Here is a 17269-nt window from a genome sequence, read left to right on the forward strand (position 1 = left end):
ATGATAACCACAAGAGATGTAAAAATAAATTGCAATGAAGATTCAAAGAAGGAAGAGAGAGAACATGAGAGAACATTTGGGTGGGGAGGAGGGAATCAGAGAAGGCTTTGTGATACAGATAGCATTTGATTTGGATCTTAAATGATATACCATTTAATAAAATGCAGCATATTCTCTAGCCTATATTTTCATGAATACCATTTTGGCAAAGTTGTCTTCTTTGAGAATGACACTCTAAAACAGAGGTAATAGCTCCACAGAAATTTGTAAATACACAGAAATTATAAGCATGTCTCAGAACATCTACTTGATTGATGAAAGTTCATACTATTGGGCACAAGACTTGACAACCTTTTATTTTGTGTCTTTATTAATATATTTGACAAAGAAGAAAGATGAGTAATTTTTGTCAGAAAGATTTTTGTGTTCAAAGGTACACTTACCAAAGTTAATTCAAAAATTAAATCAACTTGGATTTAATTTTTTCAGTGATTTTAGAAGCCAAATATACTTACCAAGTAAGCAAATACCATAGTTGAGAGTAATGTACCAAATAAAAGTTAAGTGATTCAAATGCTTCAATTCATCTGTAATAGCCCTTGGCATTTCAAAACTTTTTTTTGAGAAGGGGTCTTACTACGTTGCTCAGGCTGGTCTTTAACTCTTGGATTTAAGGGATCCTCCTGCCTCAGCCTCCCTAGTAGCTGGGAATACAGGTGGGCACCATCATGCCCAGCTCAAAACTTTTTGGATGGAGTCAGGACAACATTTTTTTGGCTATTCTACACTATTACTTTCTGACTTCTCATAGGAATCATATATACAAGAGAAGGAGGTATGCAGAAATTAAGGAAGGACAATGAAGCATTCCTTGTTTTACTATTCTGTACAATAAGGGGAAAAGTGGCTTTTAAATTATTCTCCCTCAAATAATGATGTTAACTGCAAATAAAATAAATTTACATATATTATACTTTTGCATACTTAATATTTTCATATGATGTAGTAGAATCCAATATGTAAGATATACTCAGTAAATGTTTGCTGAATGAATGAACAAATAAATATGTGTATATATGAATTGGATGGTAACACTGTTCAGCATAAAGAGAAAAACTTTAACTTACTTTTCTACTTTAGATGTGTATATGTGGTTAACAGTTTGAAGGTCACTTTCAAATATATTGTTTCAATGATTTTTTTCTTCCTCATGACAAATACTAATGAAATAACATAATAGAGGGATTTTTCTGGTTCTGGAGCTAGGATGAAAAACCTCAATGCTGTATTCTGAGACTGAGTATGAGTCCAGTTCTGTAGATGACAAAGGGATTAATAGGGACACATATCATTACATTGTGAAATTTGCAGTGAATGCTATTTAATAGAATCCCAGTTAATTTTAAGGGAGAAAATTGTTGCACTACAATGTTACTATTTCAGGTATTAGAGCACTTAATATATGAACACTTTTCTCATCAGGAACATTCACCAATTATTTATTTTATTTCATTGCTTTCTGGAACAAATAGATGAGAATACGAGTAATGGCTATGAAGTTTGGGAGTCAGGAATTTTTTGAGAAACACATTTTGCCTAGAAAGGGAATGTAAGTAAGTAATAGGAAGACTGATGAATCTGGAAGTGAGAAGGAAAATTATCTATTTAAAAGGAAAAATATAGCAAATAACAGAGAAATATGCCCCTTTCTATCAAATTTTTAAACTTTTATGAATGATAAGTGAAATAACAGAGATACACTGTTCATATATGCAGGAATATTATGCCATTCCATTTATTCAGTTGAACAATCTTTTTCCATCATTGTTGATATTTAGCTTTTTAGATAGTCCATTAGCCTGTGAATAATTTTTGTCGGCTGGATATTTCCTTATAAATAAAGAATGTTTTATAAAACATGAATAAAATAACTTCTGTAAAGGTGGAGTGTTTGTCATTCACACAGGCATTTATTATTTACATCTTCCTATTCAATTGCATATTGATCCAAACTTGATTCTTTAGAAAAGAATCCTTGTCATAGTTTTCACTGAATGCCTTAATAACAACAGAATTCTATAAACAAAAATTTATTGCTTGAATATTATTAAACGAAAATCTTTTGAAAAGCATGAAATCTAACAGTGATTATAATGTGTGTCCAAGTCGAATAGAGTCATATTGATGCATAGGTGTTTATATTTTGTTCAAATTCGAAGTTCTTCTTTCATTTTAATTTACAGTGTGTATTAACATAGTTTGTAATACTAAAAATTGTCAGTTTAAGATATTTAGGAAGACATGGTTTTTATCTATATTTTTCCTATTGATAATATGAAGATATCAAAATTGATCCACTGATTGTACAACTAGACATCATGTGTCTCATATCAATTTTTTCTATTAAGATTTTTTTTTTTTTGAGATAAGGCCTCATTGTCACCTGTGCCAGAGTGCAGTGGCCATCACCATAGCTCACTGCAATCTCAAACCCCTGGCTCAAGTGATACTGCTGTCTAACCTCATGAGTAACTGGGACTATAGGCACATGCCATACCTGGCCAATTTTTCTATTTTTTGCAGAGATGGGGTCTCACTCTTGCTCAGGCTGGTCTTGAACTCCTGGCCTCAAACAATCCTCCTACCTCAGCTTCTCAAAGTGCCAAGATTATAGGTGTGAGCCGCCATGTCCCGCCTTATATTAAGATTCTTGACAGGCAATTTAATTTTTTTAGATTGGTATCTAAGATGGTACCTTTGAGATGTAAATTTCTTTTCTTTTCTTTTTTGAGACAGAGTCTTGCTCTGTTGCCCGGGCTAGAGTGAGTACCGTGGCATCAGCCTAGCTCACAGCAACCTCAAACTCCTGGGCTTAAGCAATCCTTCTGCCTCAGCCTCCCGAGTAGCTGGGACTACAGGCATGCACCACCATGTCTGGCTAATTTTTTCTATATATATATATATATATATATATATATATATATATTTTTTTTTTAGTTGGCCAGATAATTTCTTTCTATTTTTAGTAGAGATGGGGGTCTCGCTCTTGCTCAGGCTGGTCTCGAACTCCTGACCTCGAGCAATCCACCCGCCTTGGCCTCCCAGAGTGCTAGGATTACAGGCATGAGCCACCGTGCCCGGCCTGTAAATTTCTACTTACCATTTAAAATTGATTGCATTGGCAGATTTTTTTAGATAATATATATTAATGTAGCAAAACTACATGAAATACTTATAACTGGCCTTGTTAAACATTACACATGAAAGTTATATGTAGTTTAAACATGCCAATGTTATATTAGTATTAATATGTTCTTCTGAAATTAAAGTAGTTTCTTTTTTGTCAGGATATAGAGGATATAGTATATTTCCCCTTTGCAATGTCATTTTTTAACAGAATTATAGGATGTTTTTGGCGTTCTGCATGCTTTTATCTAACATATATTCCATGAGTACTTTCCCATAGGTTAATTAGATGTTTCCTTATATCTATTTTGACTTTGAAGGTGATAAGTACACTTTTAAAAACTTTAGGGTGCTGAAACTAAGAAAGCTCACATGACATATGAAATATATTCAAATTTTTACAAACCTATGTAGACAATACAACAGTATTTATTTTATAATAGAGGATCTCAAACCAGTAAAAAAGAAAGAAAAAGAGCATTATAACTTGAGTGGACATAAGGGAAAAGCAATGCTTGGGAAACATATATGTGAGAAAGTACTGACAACATATCTGATAATGTTAATTACCTATTGACTTTTGTTGTTTTCAATATTTGCAGTTAGAGGGAAACAATAATATTTCAGAGACTAAATGCACTTAGCTGGGTTGGGATGAAGGTGGAATAAATTGCTAAAAGGTTTTTACATTGCTCAAATGCATACCCTATGAATATCAGAAATATTAACATCTGGCAGAATGTCAAATGAATATGGATCACAGTTCAGGATCCTGACTAAAGTATTATGGGAAGTAAGGAATTGGTTGGTAAGAGTTATTCTTAAAAAACAAAGCTAAATGATAAAGGTGGCCACTCATTTTGTTCCCAATTTTAATTAATGGGATGAGAGAATGTTTCAGGATATAAATAAATTTCATGTCTCTTTTATACTGCATTTATGAAAAAGAAAGGATTAGAATTCCCTCCTCAAGCTATAAACACAGAAGATCATTATATATTCATCTGGAACTTGTTTTGGAATCTAGGAGTAAATGTGCAATCACATATTCTCCTGTGCTGCAGAGAAAGAGAGAGATTGATTTTCTAACCCATGCCAAATTCTTCGCTGCTCCTAGAGCCTTCTGGTTGCCATCTACATGTATTCTGTTTTCATAGTGGAACTCTAATGACATACCCTCAAAAACGTACTCTCTGAATTCAGATACATTATGGTTATTCTTTAGAATCTTTAAGGAAATACTACAGCAGTTTTGTTTAGACTCAAAAGGTGTTCGTACAAAATAAAATCAGCTAATTCAGATGTGTTAATGGTGGGTTTTTGCATCTATGTTCATCAGTCACGATTGACTTTTCATTTTCTTTTCTTATTAGGGTTTGGTATCAAGGTTATGCTGGCCCTATTCAACAAGTTAGGGGTTCTCTCTTTCTGCCTCTCTATCTCTATATCTGTCTCTCACCTTTTTTCTCTATTCTTTAAGATTGGTGATATAGCTTTCTTAAGTATTTGGTAGAATTCACTAGTGAAGCTCTCTGTGCCTGGAGTTTTCTTTGTGGGAAAATTTAAATCCTGAGATCAAATTTCTTTATTAGTAATAGAATTATTCGTGTTTTTATTTTTTATTTCTGTATATTTTATTTTTCAGAAATATGTCAATTGCATCTAGACTTTCAAATATTTTGGCATAAAATTGTTTATTATATCCTGTTGTGATCTTCTCCTTTTCAATCCTGGTATTAGTTATTGTCACCTCTCATTTTTCCTGACTAGACTTGGAAGTAGTTTACTAATCATATTGGCCTTTTCAAGGCTAATTTTTGGTGTTTCAGGTTTTCTTTCTTGTCTATTTGCTTTCCATTTTATTAATTTCTGCTGTTAACTTTATTTTCTTCCTCATATGTTTGTACTTCAGTATGCAACAGAAGTGCTTGAAACATGCTTTACATTTTTATTTCCTCACACAATATATTTAAAAGATGGGTACCTAATGGTGGAGATTTGACAAAAATAATAATATTCAGTGCTTCATCAAGGGCATTCTTTTTTTTTTTTTTTTTTTTGAGACACAGTCTCACTCTGTTGCCCGGGCTAGAGTGCCATGGCATCAGCCTAGCTCACAGCAACCTCAAACTCCTGGGCTCAAGAGATCCTCCTGCCTCAGCCTCCTGAGTAGCTGGGACTACAGGTGCATGCCACCATGCTCGGCTAATTTTTTCTATTTTTAGTAGAGACAGGGTCTCGCTCTTGCTCAAGCTGGTCTCAAAGTCCTGACCTCAAGCAATTCTCCTACCTCGGCCTCCCAGAGTACTAGGATTACAGGCATGAGCCACCATGCCTGGCCCATCAAGGGGCATTCTTACTGCTATTTTTCTTACTGCAAATGCATGATCATGAATACAATAACTACTAGCACAGTTTGGAGCCACTACCTTGACTCCTTTTACAGTGCCAAGTTTTACCCACCAATGCTTTCACGTTATCAGTGCAAATGTAAATACAGTGAAAAAGGTAAATAATGTTTTAACATTATTTTGAAAATAATTTTGACCTTATGGACACCCAAAGGATCCACAGACCACACTCTGAGAACCACTGTTCTATTATTTCTTCCTTTTACTAACTGGAATATTTCTCTGAAGGGAAACTTTCCATTTTCAGCTATTTGATTACCCTGAGGTACAGCTCCCATAGGAAAGGCAGGATAAATGCTTGCTTCTTTTACTCTATTTAGCAGTTTTAAAAAATAATAAATTGATTGTCTATCATCTTACAAAAAGGACCAATGAATTTTTTTATGTGTCATTGTGAACTTGTGGACTTAAACATATTTGATATGGCTCAATCCATTGTAATTATTAATGTTTTAATGCTCAAATTATGCTAGTTTTGGTAAGTGGATTTCTGTTCAGGTTGGCTCCTGAGTCTTTGTGTGTGTGTTTGTGTATCTTGTTTTAAACCTTGTATTAATATTTTGAAATAATTATAGATTTACACAAGTCTCAAGAATGGTATAGAGAGATCCTATGTACTCTTTGCCCACTTTTCCCCAGTGGAAACATCCTGATCTTTTTTGCATGAGTCTTAGCAGACTTTTGAGTGCATCCTTGCTTTCTGGTATGACAAGATGTCCAGGTTACCATGTACTTTTCCTCAGACCTGAAATCAACCATAAGGCACTGGCAGATTTGTTTCTGGTAAGGGCCCAGTTTGTGGTTCATAGAGCAGAATGGCACCTTCTTGCTGTGTCCTCACGTGCAAGGAGTGAGATAGCTTTCCAAAGCCTCTTTTATAAGGTTTCCTGCCCTCATGATCTAATCAGCACCCAAATGCCCTAACTCCTAATACCATAATCTTGGGGGTTAGGATTTGAACACATGAATTTGGGGAAACACAAACATTCAGACTATAGAAAATTTGTGTAAATCAGTGTTTTTTTTCTCCAGTAAACATTTGGAAGAATTCAGAGTGAAGTGGTTTTTAAAATTCTGTGTAAATAGACTTTAAACATATTTTCATTTTCCAATTGCTTTACTGCTAGCATCTTTTTCATGCCTAATATTGGTTATTTGTGTTCTATCACCTTTATCTTGATCAGTCTACCTAAGAATTTATCAATTTTATTGGCCTTTTCAAAGAGCCAACTTTTGGCTTTGTTGATATATTTTCTATCGTTTGTTTTCTATTTCATTGATTTCTGCTTTGATCTTTATTATTTGCTTTCTTATTTTACTTGGGTTAACTTTTCCCTTTTTTAGATTTTTTAAGGTGGATTCTTAGATAACTGAGTTTAAACATTTTTTTCTTTCTAATATAAAAAATTAAAGCTATTACCTCTAAGAACTGCTTTATTTGCATCCAACAAATTTTGATATGTGGTGTTTTATTTTTATTCACTTAAAAGTATTTTCTAATTTCCTTTATGACTTATTCTTTCACTCATTGATTTATAAATATGTTCAAATTTACAAATACTTTTGGTTTTTGCAGATATCTTATTGTTTTTTATTTCTAATATAATTATTTTGGTCAGGGAACATAATCTGCATAATTTCAATCTTTTAAAACTTATTTAGACTTGTTTTATGGCCCATCATGTAGTCTGTGTTGGTGAACATACCAAGTGCACTTGAAAAGAATTTATATTCTGCAGTTGTTGGGTGTAGTGATTTATAAATAAATGATTCAGATTTTCCCTCTTTACTTTTTTTTGGTCTGGTTATTCTACCAATTACTCAGAGGGCAGTGTTAAAATCTCCTGTTATCATTGTATTTTTCTCTTTAATTTTGTCCATTTTTTGCTTCATGTTATTTGAGGCTCTGTTATTAGGCACACACATTTATGATTATTACAACTTCCTTATTCATTGATCTTTTTATCCTTATGAAATATCACTTTGTTGGTTATATTTTTATTCTCGAAGTATATTTTATCTGACATTAATGTATATGGCCATTCTAGTCTCATGTTTACATGGCATATTCCTTTTTATTCATTTACTTTTTGTTTCTTTAAAGTGTGCCCTGTAGAAAGCATACTTTTAGATCTTGCTCTTTTATCCATTTTGATAATTCTGTCTTTTAATAGAAGTATTTAGTCCATTAACATTAGTGTAATTACTGTTATGTTTGGTTTTGTGTCTTTCAAAATATTATTTGTTTTCTATTTGTTCTGACTGTTTGTTCTTATCTGTTGTCTTTTGAATCATTTGGATATTCTTTAGAATCCCTTTTAATTTATATATATATCCAAATATATATCTCTCTAAAATATATCTATGCATATTTGCATTTTTTGTGGTTACTCTGAGGATTATAGCATATGTACTTAACTTTTCTCAGTTTACTTAGAGTTAATAGTGTATAATTTCCATAAAGTGCAGAAAAGTTGAAACCATATAAGACTGTTTAGTTCCTCCTATGCCATTGCTTATGCTATAATTTTCATTTGTATTAAATCTCATACAATATAAACCCCACACGACAGGGTTATAATTTTTGTTTAAACAGTTATTATATATTTTAGAAAAATTAAGAAGGAAAAAAATAGTCATTTCTTTTTACCCAAACATTTACCATTTCCAGTGCCTAATTTGTTTCTAAACAGCTGAGTTTCCCCATAGCATCTTTTTGCTTCAACCTGAAAATCTTCATCTAGCACTTCTTATAATGCATATATGCTGCAGTGATTTATCTTAGTATTCCTTTGTCTGAAAGTGTATTTATTTCTCTTGCATTTTGAATGATATAGAATTCTGGATTAACAGATTAATTTCTTTCAACAGTTTAAAAATGTTATTACACTGTCTTCAAATGTCCATAGTTTCTGATGAGAAGTCTAAAGTCATTTGAGTCATTTTTCCCTGTCTGTAATATGATTGTTTATGTTGCTCTTGGGGGAACTTACTTTAAGGTTTTCTACTTATTTTTGGTTTAGAAGTTTAACTATGATGTGTGTATTTGGTTTTTTTTAATACTTATCCTGTTTAGGGTTGGGTGAGTTTATTGAACATGTAAATTTATATCCTTCACCAAATTTGGAAAATTTTTGGTCTTTATTTCTTCAAATTTTTTTGATCCTAATTTCTCTCTCTTCTCTCCCCCTGGACTCCAATCACACACATGTGATATTTTTTAATATTGTCTGGTTTTATCATGGTAGGGTTAAAATTAGGTCCTTTAGGAATATACATTCCTTCTATATTCTTGTACATCCTATATTGTTCCATAGCCTTCTCAGACTCTGCTTATTTTATTTCAATTCTTTTTCTCTTCTTTGGATTGGATCATTTCTATCGATATATTTTCAGATTCACTGACTTTTGCCTCTATTATCTCCATTCTTCTATTAAGCACAGCCAGTGAATTTTTATTTCAGATACTATATTTTTATTAATAAAACTTCTATTGGCTCTTTTTTATATTTTGTATTTCTCTGGTAAAATTTTCTTTCTTTTAATTCATTACCAGCATGTTTTCCTTTACCTTATTAAATACAGTTATAGTAGCTGTACTTTAAAGTCCTTGTCTGCTAATTCTTACTTCTATGTCATTTCATGTTGTGATTCTTGATGGTCTTTACCCTTAAGAATGCATTATATTTTCCTGGCTCCTCATATGTTAAGTAATTTTGTATTGTATCCTGGATATTGTAATGCTATGTTGTGGAGACTCCCTGTGAAGGGTGTTAATGTTTTTGTTTTAGTAGTAAATAAACTTGATTAGACTAAAAATGCAAACTCTCTTGCTTCTTCTGGGCAGAAGTTCAGACTTCAGTTTTGTTCTTTTAGCTTCAGCCTTAGTTCTTTATATGTGATTCAGAGGTCAGTAGAGATGTGGGAAAAATTTAGGTACAGAATTTAGGGCTCACCTTCTCTGGTTCTCTGCACTCAAGGATTCCCTACCCCCTCTCATTTGTGGGTTACAGTGTGGTTTCTCCTGATTCCTTCTCCTTGTTCTTTAGGCCAGAGAAACTGAGTGTTATCTATCAGAGGTTTAGCTTCCTCATGCTATGTTACAATCTTGATCTGCCATTAGGCCAAAGCAACAAAAACAGGAAACTCACTCCATATCGATCCCTTTCTCCAAGCTTTGTTCCCTCCTCCCCCAAATCTGACTACTTTTGTTTACTCTCAAAAGCCCTCAGATATTTGCTTTATATATTTTGTCCAGAGATTACATTTATCATCTCTAGAAGGGTCTGTTATGAGTTCACTTGGATATACTGGACTCAGCTTCTGACCTTATGTGGTTTTTTTTTTTTTAAGACAGGATCTCACTCTGTCACCCAGGCTAGAATGCAGTGGTGTGATCATAGCTCACTGCAACCTCAAACTCCTGGCCTCAAATGATCCTTTTGCCTCAGACTCCTGAGTAGCTGGGACTACAGGTGTGCACCACTATTCCCAGCTAATTTTTCTATTTTTTGTAGAAACGAGGTCTCACTCTTGCTCAGGCTGGCCTCAAACTCCTGGCCTCAAGCAATCCTCCTGCCTTGGCATCCCAAAGTGCTAGGATTATGGGCATGAACCACAGTGCACTTCTGACCTTATGTTTAAGTTTTTGCTTAAACATCAGATTTATCCAAGAATTAAATTCAATATTTTTAAAAATGTCTGGTGAAGGGGTTGAATGAATATTTGGAGAGTCAGATATCAATGAATGTATGTTCTTAAAGGTACAGATTTTAACCCTGCAGCAGATAGGGAAAAAATAATATAAAACAATATAATGAATCAGTCAATTTAAGTAAAATAAATTCAAGGAAGTGGGCTGAGTTTCTCAGTGACCATTGAGAGATTTATGAGAATCATATGAAATAAATTATGAGACTAAGACCTTTTTATTAAGGAAAACAAAATATTGCTATGAACATGATTCTATTTCTTTACTACATTATGAACTAAGAATTTTGGAGACAAATCAGAAGTCAGTGAATTGGCTTATGCATAATTGATTGAGAGTATAAATAGGCACAAAAATTTGGGGAGGCATTTTGGTATATATAACTATATAAAATTTAAATGTCCATATAGTAGTTCCCTCTTAACCTACAGTTTCACTTTGAGTGCTTTCAGTTACCCATGGTCAACTACAGTCAGAAGATCAGTTAGTAAAGTGCAATAAGATGTTGAGAGAGAGAGGCCACATTCACATAATATTTATTATAGTATATTGCTGTGATTGTTCTATTTTATTATTAGTTATTGCTGTTAATCTCTTACTGTGCCTAATTTATAAATTAAACTTTATTATAGGCATGTATATATAGGAACAAACATAGTTTATATAGGGTTCAGTACTATCCATGGTTTCAGGCATCCACTGGGGCTCTTGGAATGCATCCCCACAGATAAGGAGGGATTGCTGTATTTTTAACTAAGCACTTCTCAGAATAAACACACAGGCATTTACATGCACACACTTTCAGAAATGTACTTAAATATTCAATCATGTAGTAAAAATAAGTTATGAAATATCCATATGATGAATATTATGTAGTCTTTACTAAGAAGGAAGCAGAACTATATGTACTAACATGAAAGGATGTCTATCATATATGTAAAGTAAAAAAAAGTAAAGTTGCACAATAGTGTGTAGAAAGTGGTTCCATTTTGGTAAAATATATCAGTATGTATATTTATATATGCATAAGTAAAAGTCTGGAATAATATACAATTGTCTGTTGGTGGTCTAGTCTACAGAGGAATGAAATTTTAAAGGATTTTCATTTTTATTGCTTTTAACAATTCTGAATGAACTGAATTTGGTACAAAGAACATATATTATTGAACCTAAATAAAAGATAAAAAAAATCACAGGAAACACACAGCCTGACTTTATCAGAGTTGTGGCTACATTCTTAACAGGTTATCAGACATCATTACTGACCCTTGGAAAGAATGACTTTTTACAATTTGAAAATCCCCTTTATCTTCCACTCCTGCTATCTTAAAGAGCATTAAATCCACATATCTTAGGAGGCATGGCTGTCCAATATACCCTATGTGTACATTGATTTATGAACCAATAAATGTTTCATATATAGTTGAGATTTTAAATGAGCTTATGATAATTGGATCAAAGGAATACTAGTCCAACTTGGGAGTACTGCAGAAAACCAATCATGGGAGACTATGATGAAATTTTAATTATAGGATATTGAATATCCTAGAATGACAACTCTGTTATGATAGATGACACTGAATTGGAAAAAGGAACAGTGAGATTTTTTGCCCAGTTCTGTTTGAAACCAAGTCTATATTTCTAATAAATTATTGAACCATTCTATGTTTTAATTTTTGTATCTTAAAGTTATCATCTCAGTGTTTTTGGTCCACTGGATTTATTAGAGAATTAGCCATTAACTTTAGATAAACAGAAGTCACAAATTAAAATAAAGTGTTGGTTGATTTGGGGGTTTCTGTATATATATTTTTTCCTATTCTGTGCTGAAAAGCTGAAGTTGATGTTAACAAAGGCGTATTCTTGTATATGCATCAAGCTAACTGGTTTTAAGATATTTGAGACCATTAATTCAGAGATGCTATATAGAATCAGTACCAAATTTTTCTTCTCAATTCTGTCAGCCAAGTATAGTATACTTTCTTTGCTTGAGATAGAAAAAACAGATAGAGAAAACACAAAAATAAAATTGAAGAATCTGTAAGTCATTTCTAAATAACTTTAATAAAAGGCTTTAGATGACATTAATTATTTCATCAAAATGACTTAAAATATCTTTTAATATTCATTAAAAGCACAGTATATTTTAACTTGGCTACTTTAGAGGATTTGTATTTTACCCACCTTATAATGTGTTATACACATATAACTGCTAAAGGAATTATGTAACAATTTCAACAGGAATTCATGAGTGGGATTTGTATCAGAAAAATCAAAGTCATTTGTAAAACCTTATTACTTAGGCAGACTATTATGGGTGGGAAGATGGTACTGAAAGAAGAGGTTGGGATATGAGATACAAATCTATTTTGTGATTCTCCCCGTGTGCACAGTAAATAAACCTCTTTCTCTTAAAAAAAATCCATGTTGCTTCATGATTTTGCTAAAGGCAGTCATTTCAAAAGCATGTTCAGAAGATCCAATTGAAATCTCTAAAAGAGAAAGAAATTTGTAGTTGTGAGAACAATGGAATAGTATTCTATATAAAATACTTGGAAATTCATGGCTTCAGAGCAATACTACAATTCTTAAGTAGAAGTGCATATGTAGTGGTCAGATGTTCTATCAGAGTCTTAAGAAACAGGGGCATGGAAAAAGAAGCTTCCTAGAGATTCTGATAAATTTCTTCACCTTTTTGGAAGGCAGCTATGCTCACCACTATTCCACCAATGCCAGCTCTAAATTTCCTCACCTTTTTGGGGTCCAGTTTCTTCATCAATACCAATCTCATTAGGATCTTGTCAGGATTAAATGAGATTAGACATCCATGGAAATAATATGTAAACTTCTAAATGCTAAGGTATCATCAGGATGCAAGGGGGACCCAAAAAGCCAACAATTATTTGATACTCTAGATATATGAATGAATACTTTTGAGAATTGATACTTCTAGACAGAGGTGTAGGTCTGTTTGTTATTTCCAAGCAGCAAACACAATGGGTATAGAAAAGAGAAACTGTGGCCGCTATTTATTTATTTTTTAGAGACAGGGTCTTACTCTCTTGCCAAGGCTAGAGTATAGTGCTTGATATAGCTCACTGCATCCTAGAACTCCTGGGCTCAAGCGATCCTCCTGCCTCAATCTCCTGAGTAATTAGGACTGCAGGTGCATGACACTGCACCTGGCTAATTTTTTTTTTTTTTTTTTTTTTTGAGACAGAGTCTCGCTTTGTTGCCCAGGCTAGAGTGAGTGCCGTGGCATCAGCCTAGCTCACAGCAACTTCAGACTCCTCGGCTTAAGCAATCCTACTGCCTCAGCCTCCCGAGTAGCTGGGACTACAGGCATGTGCCACTATGCCCGGCTAATTTTTTTTTCTATAGAGATTTTTAGTTGACCAGATAATTTCTTTCTATTTTTAGTAGAGACGGGGGTCTCGCTCTTGCTCAGGCTGGTCTCGAACTCCTGACCTCAAGCAATCCACCTGCCTCGACCTCCCAGAGTGCTAGGATTACAGGAGTGAGCCACCGCGCCAGGCCCACCTGGCTAATTTTTTAATTTCTTTTAGAGAAACGGGTCTGAGTACTGAGATTACAGGCATGAGCCACCACACCCGGCCTGTGGCCTTTGTTTAGGCTGAGCTTAGGTCATATCTTGGAAAATAGTTCAAATTTGAGGTACCTCAATGATATCTAAATTTTTTGAAATATATATTTTTAAAACCCTATCCAAATCAATGAATGCTTTGGCTAAAACCCACTTGAGAACACGGATGTTCTTTAGTGCCAAATTCCCATCTCATTTTATTCTGTGGCTAAAATCCCAAGAATGATAGAGGAGAAACAAAGCCAAACAAGGTTTTCTATTAAAAGGAAAGGTCCCAAGTGATGAATGGAAACTTGGAACAAGTTTTAATGGCAATACAAGAAGCCAGAAATTAGCTGAAATACAAACTTATGAATTTTGGGCATGAATCTCAGAATATTGTACTAGTTTTAGTGAATTAGAAACATAGCTTAAGGTAGGCAGTTGCAATTCTTGTTCCAGAAGAGCTCAATTTACTGCTGGATTGGCCTGGACGCTTGCTACCGCTTTCTCTTGAGTCATTGGTAAAATGTTGAATGGGATAAGAACAAGGGTGGATCCCTGTAGCCCCCACTGGAATTCTCCTTCCAAGTTAAAGTATTTCATTAACAAATACTCTTTGGCACTGTTATTCAAAAATTGTGAAATCACCTAAATATACTGTCTTTGCAGCCTTTCTTTCTTCATCTTGTCCATGTGAATATATTGGGAGACTTTGTTTAATGTCTCCATGGATTCTAAGATAGACTTTAGCATTTCCCTTAGTGATGATTCTAACAACTAAAAGTCTAAAATTACAGTGTAAAAAATTTTTTAAAGTCTATTTGGTTGGTTTGAAGTGAGCAGTTTTTTTGTTTGTTTGTTTTTGTTTTTGTTTTTTTTGAGACAGAGTCTTGCTTTGTTGCCTGGGCTAGAGTGAGTGCCGTGGCATCAGCCTAGCTCACAGCAGCCTCAAACTCCTGGGCTTAAGCAATCCTCCTGCCTCAGCCTCCCGAGTAGCTGGGACTACAGGCATGCGCCACCATGCCCGGCTAATTTTTTCTATGTATATTTTTAGCTGGCCAGATAATTTCTTTCTATTTTTAGTAGAGATGGGGTCTCGTTCTTGCTGAGGCTGGTCTCAAACTCCTGACCTCGAGCGATCCACCCACCTCGGCCTCCCAGAGTGCTAGGATTACAGACATGAGCCGCAGTTTTTTGTTTTTTTTTTTTTTTTGGAGGGGTGGTTTGAAGACAGGGTCTCATTCTGTTGCCTGGGCTAGAGTGCAGTGGCACCATCATAGCTCACTGCAACCTCAAACTCCTGGCTCAAGCAATCTTCCTGTCTCAGCCTCCTGAGTAACTGGGACTATAGGTGTGTGCCACCATGCCTGGCTAATTTTATTATTTTTTTTTTTTGTAGAGATCGAGTCTAGCTATGTTGCCCAGGTTGGTCTCGAACTCCTGGCCTCAAGCAATGCTCCCACCTCGGCCTCCCAGGGTGCTAGGATTACAAGTGTGAGCCACTGCACCAAGGCTCAATGGCACTTTTTAAAAAGTAGGAAATCTGGTTCTCTAGTCACATCTGTAAGTTCTTTTAGTGCCTTGGAAGATCATTTATCTGGTTACAGACACTTGACTGACTTATATCACTTTTATGCTTTGTATCTCCTCATTGATCTTGAGGTTCAAGTTCCACCTAACCATTTTCTTCAATGAAAAATAAAGCATTTGTGTAAGATACTTTCTAAATATATCTCAACCTTTAATAGTCTATCATTCTTGTTAGGCCTTAATCAAGACTACTAATAGAGAAGTTAAAAGTGCCCAAATAAAGAATAGTTTGATATTACCTGTTAATATTGTACAATTTGCCCCAAGCCTTTAGCCTATCTCTCCCTTTTTATTGTTACTCATCCAAAGATGACTCGAATCCCTTTGTTTATGCTAAGCAATTTTCAGACACCTCAGCCAAGTATCAATAATACATTAGTTTTTCAGAACTAAAAATTTAGAGGATCCCTCTCTAAAAGCCAGTTGTTAATGCCAGATATTTGACTGGATGTACTCCCTTTGGAGGAAGGGAGATATGGAAAAAAATTCAGCTGTTATATTGTATGAAAAATCTTCCTTCCCCCATCCACTGGATGTTATATCTATAAATCATGCTATAATCAAATTGGAAAGTATTTTCCTTCTGGAGATGCATGAAGATCAGGAGATCCATTGCTTTTTTTTTTTTTTTTTTTTTTGAGACAGAGTCTCGCTTTGTTGCCCAGGCTAGAATGAGTGCCGTGGTGTCAGCCCAGCTCACAGCAACCACAGACTCCTGGGCTTAAGTGATCTTACTGCCTCAGCCTCCCGAGTAGCTGGGACTACAGGCATGCGCCACCATGCCCGGCTAATTTTTTTGATATATATTTTTAGTTGGCCAGATAATTTCTTTCTATTTTTAGTAGAGACGGGGTCTTGCTCTTGCTCAGGCTGGTCTCGAACTCCTGACCTCGAGCAATCCACCTGCCTCGGCCTCCCAGAGTGCTAGCATTACAGGAGTGAGCCACTGCGCCTGGCCTCCATTGCTTTTTAACAAGATGCAATTTTTTCAAACTACTTCGGACCACAGTAAATATTGGAGGTGTCCATTTGTCTTTCTTTTTTAAAAATTATATTAATATAACATGCTCAGTTTGTGGAGCAACATACATATACAAATTAAAAATGAAAACTAGATTCTTCCCTACTTTACAGATACTTTTATAATGGTCATCCCCAAACCTGATCAAACTAATGAGCCTGTCCTTTTGCTCTGTGGCCAAAAGACTCCAGACCATTTGGTTTCCCAAAGTAAAATGATTTTTAATGATATTAATAATAGAGAAAAGAAAAGTTTTGTGAATTACGAGAGTTTACTGAGTGCCAGTATTTTTTTTTGTAGGCCTAATTCTGTTGTGTTGTGATGGTTTTGCTCCTGTGCCCAGTGATCTCATGATAGATGTATTTTACAAATACAATTAAGAGATACAATTGAGGGATACTATTTCAAAGTTCTTGTCTAGCATAGGGGTAAACAAACATAATTTACTGTCTTATCATGGCTCTTCTCTAATCATGCCACTTTTCTTGTTAGTTCTGAGCAAGGAGTACCTTTATTTTATAATTTATAATTTTAATATAAAGTAGAAAGTGTGATAGTATATTACTTGTGGGTAGAGCCTTTCTTAGGGTCAGCAACTTTATTAGTGGGATTCAGTTCTCCAGGTTTGAAATACATTGTTTTGTATCTTCATTTGACAATTTTAAGAGAAGAAATCCACAGAAAAATCATTGTGGGCTCTTAATCCCTCCCTCCATAAGACATGATCTATCTATATGCAGCAAAGGGGGAATGCTTGAGTTGTA

At 34.5% G+C, this 17269-nt stretch overlaps 1 protein-coding gene across 7 annotated transcripts in view; it reads left to right on the plus strand.

Annotated features, from left to right (window-relative positions):
• LOC123637873 (protocadherin alpha-C2) overlaps nucleotides 1–17269 on the plus strand; it is a 108292-nt gene that overhangs the window by 46413 nt on the left and 44610 nt on the right. The gene's annotated exons all lie outside the window — the stretch shown is intronic.

Source organism: Lemur catta, chromosome 5 (assembly GCF_020740605.2).
Source record: "Lemur catta isolate mLemCat1 chromosome 5, mLemCat1.pri, whole genome shotgun sequence".
NCBI classification, from domain to species: domain Eukaryota; kingdom Metazoa; phylum Chordata; class Mammalia; order Primates; family Lemuridae; genus Lemur; species Lemur catta.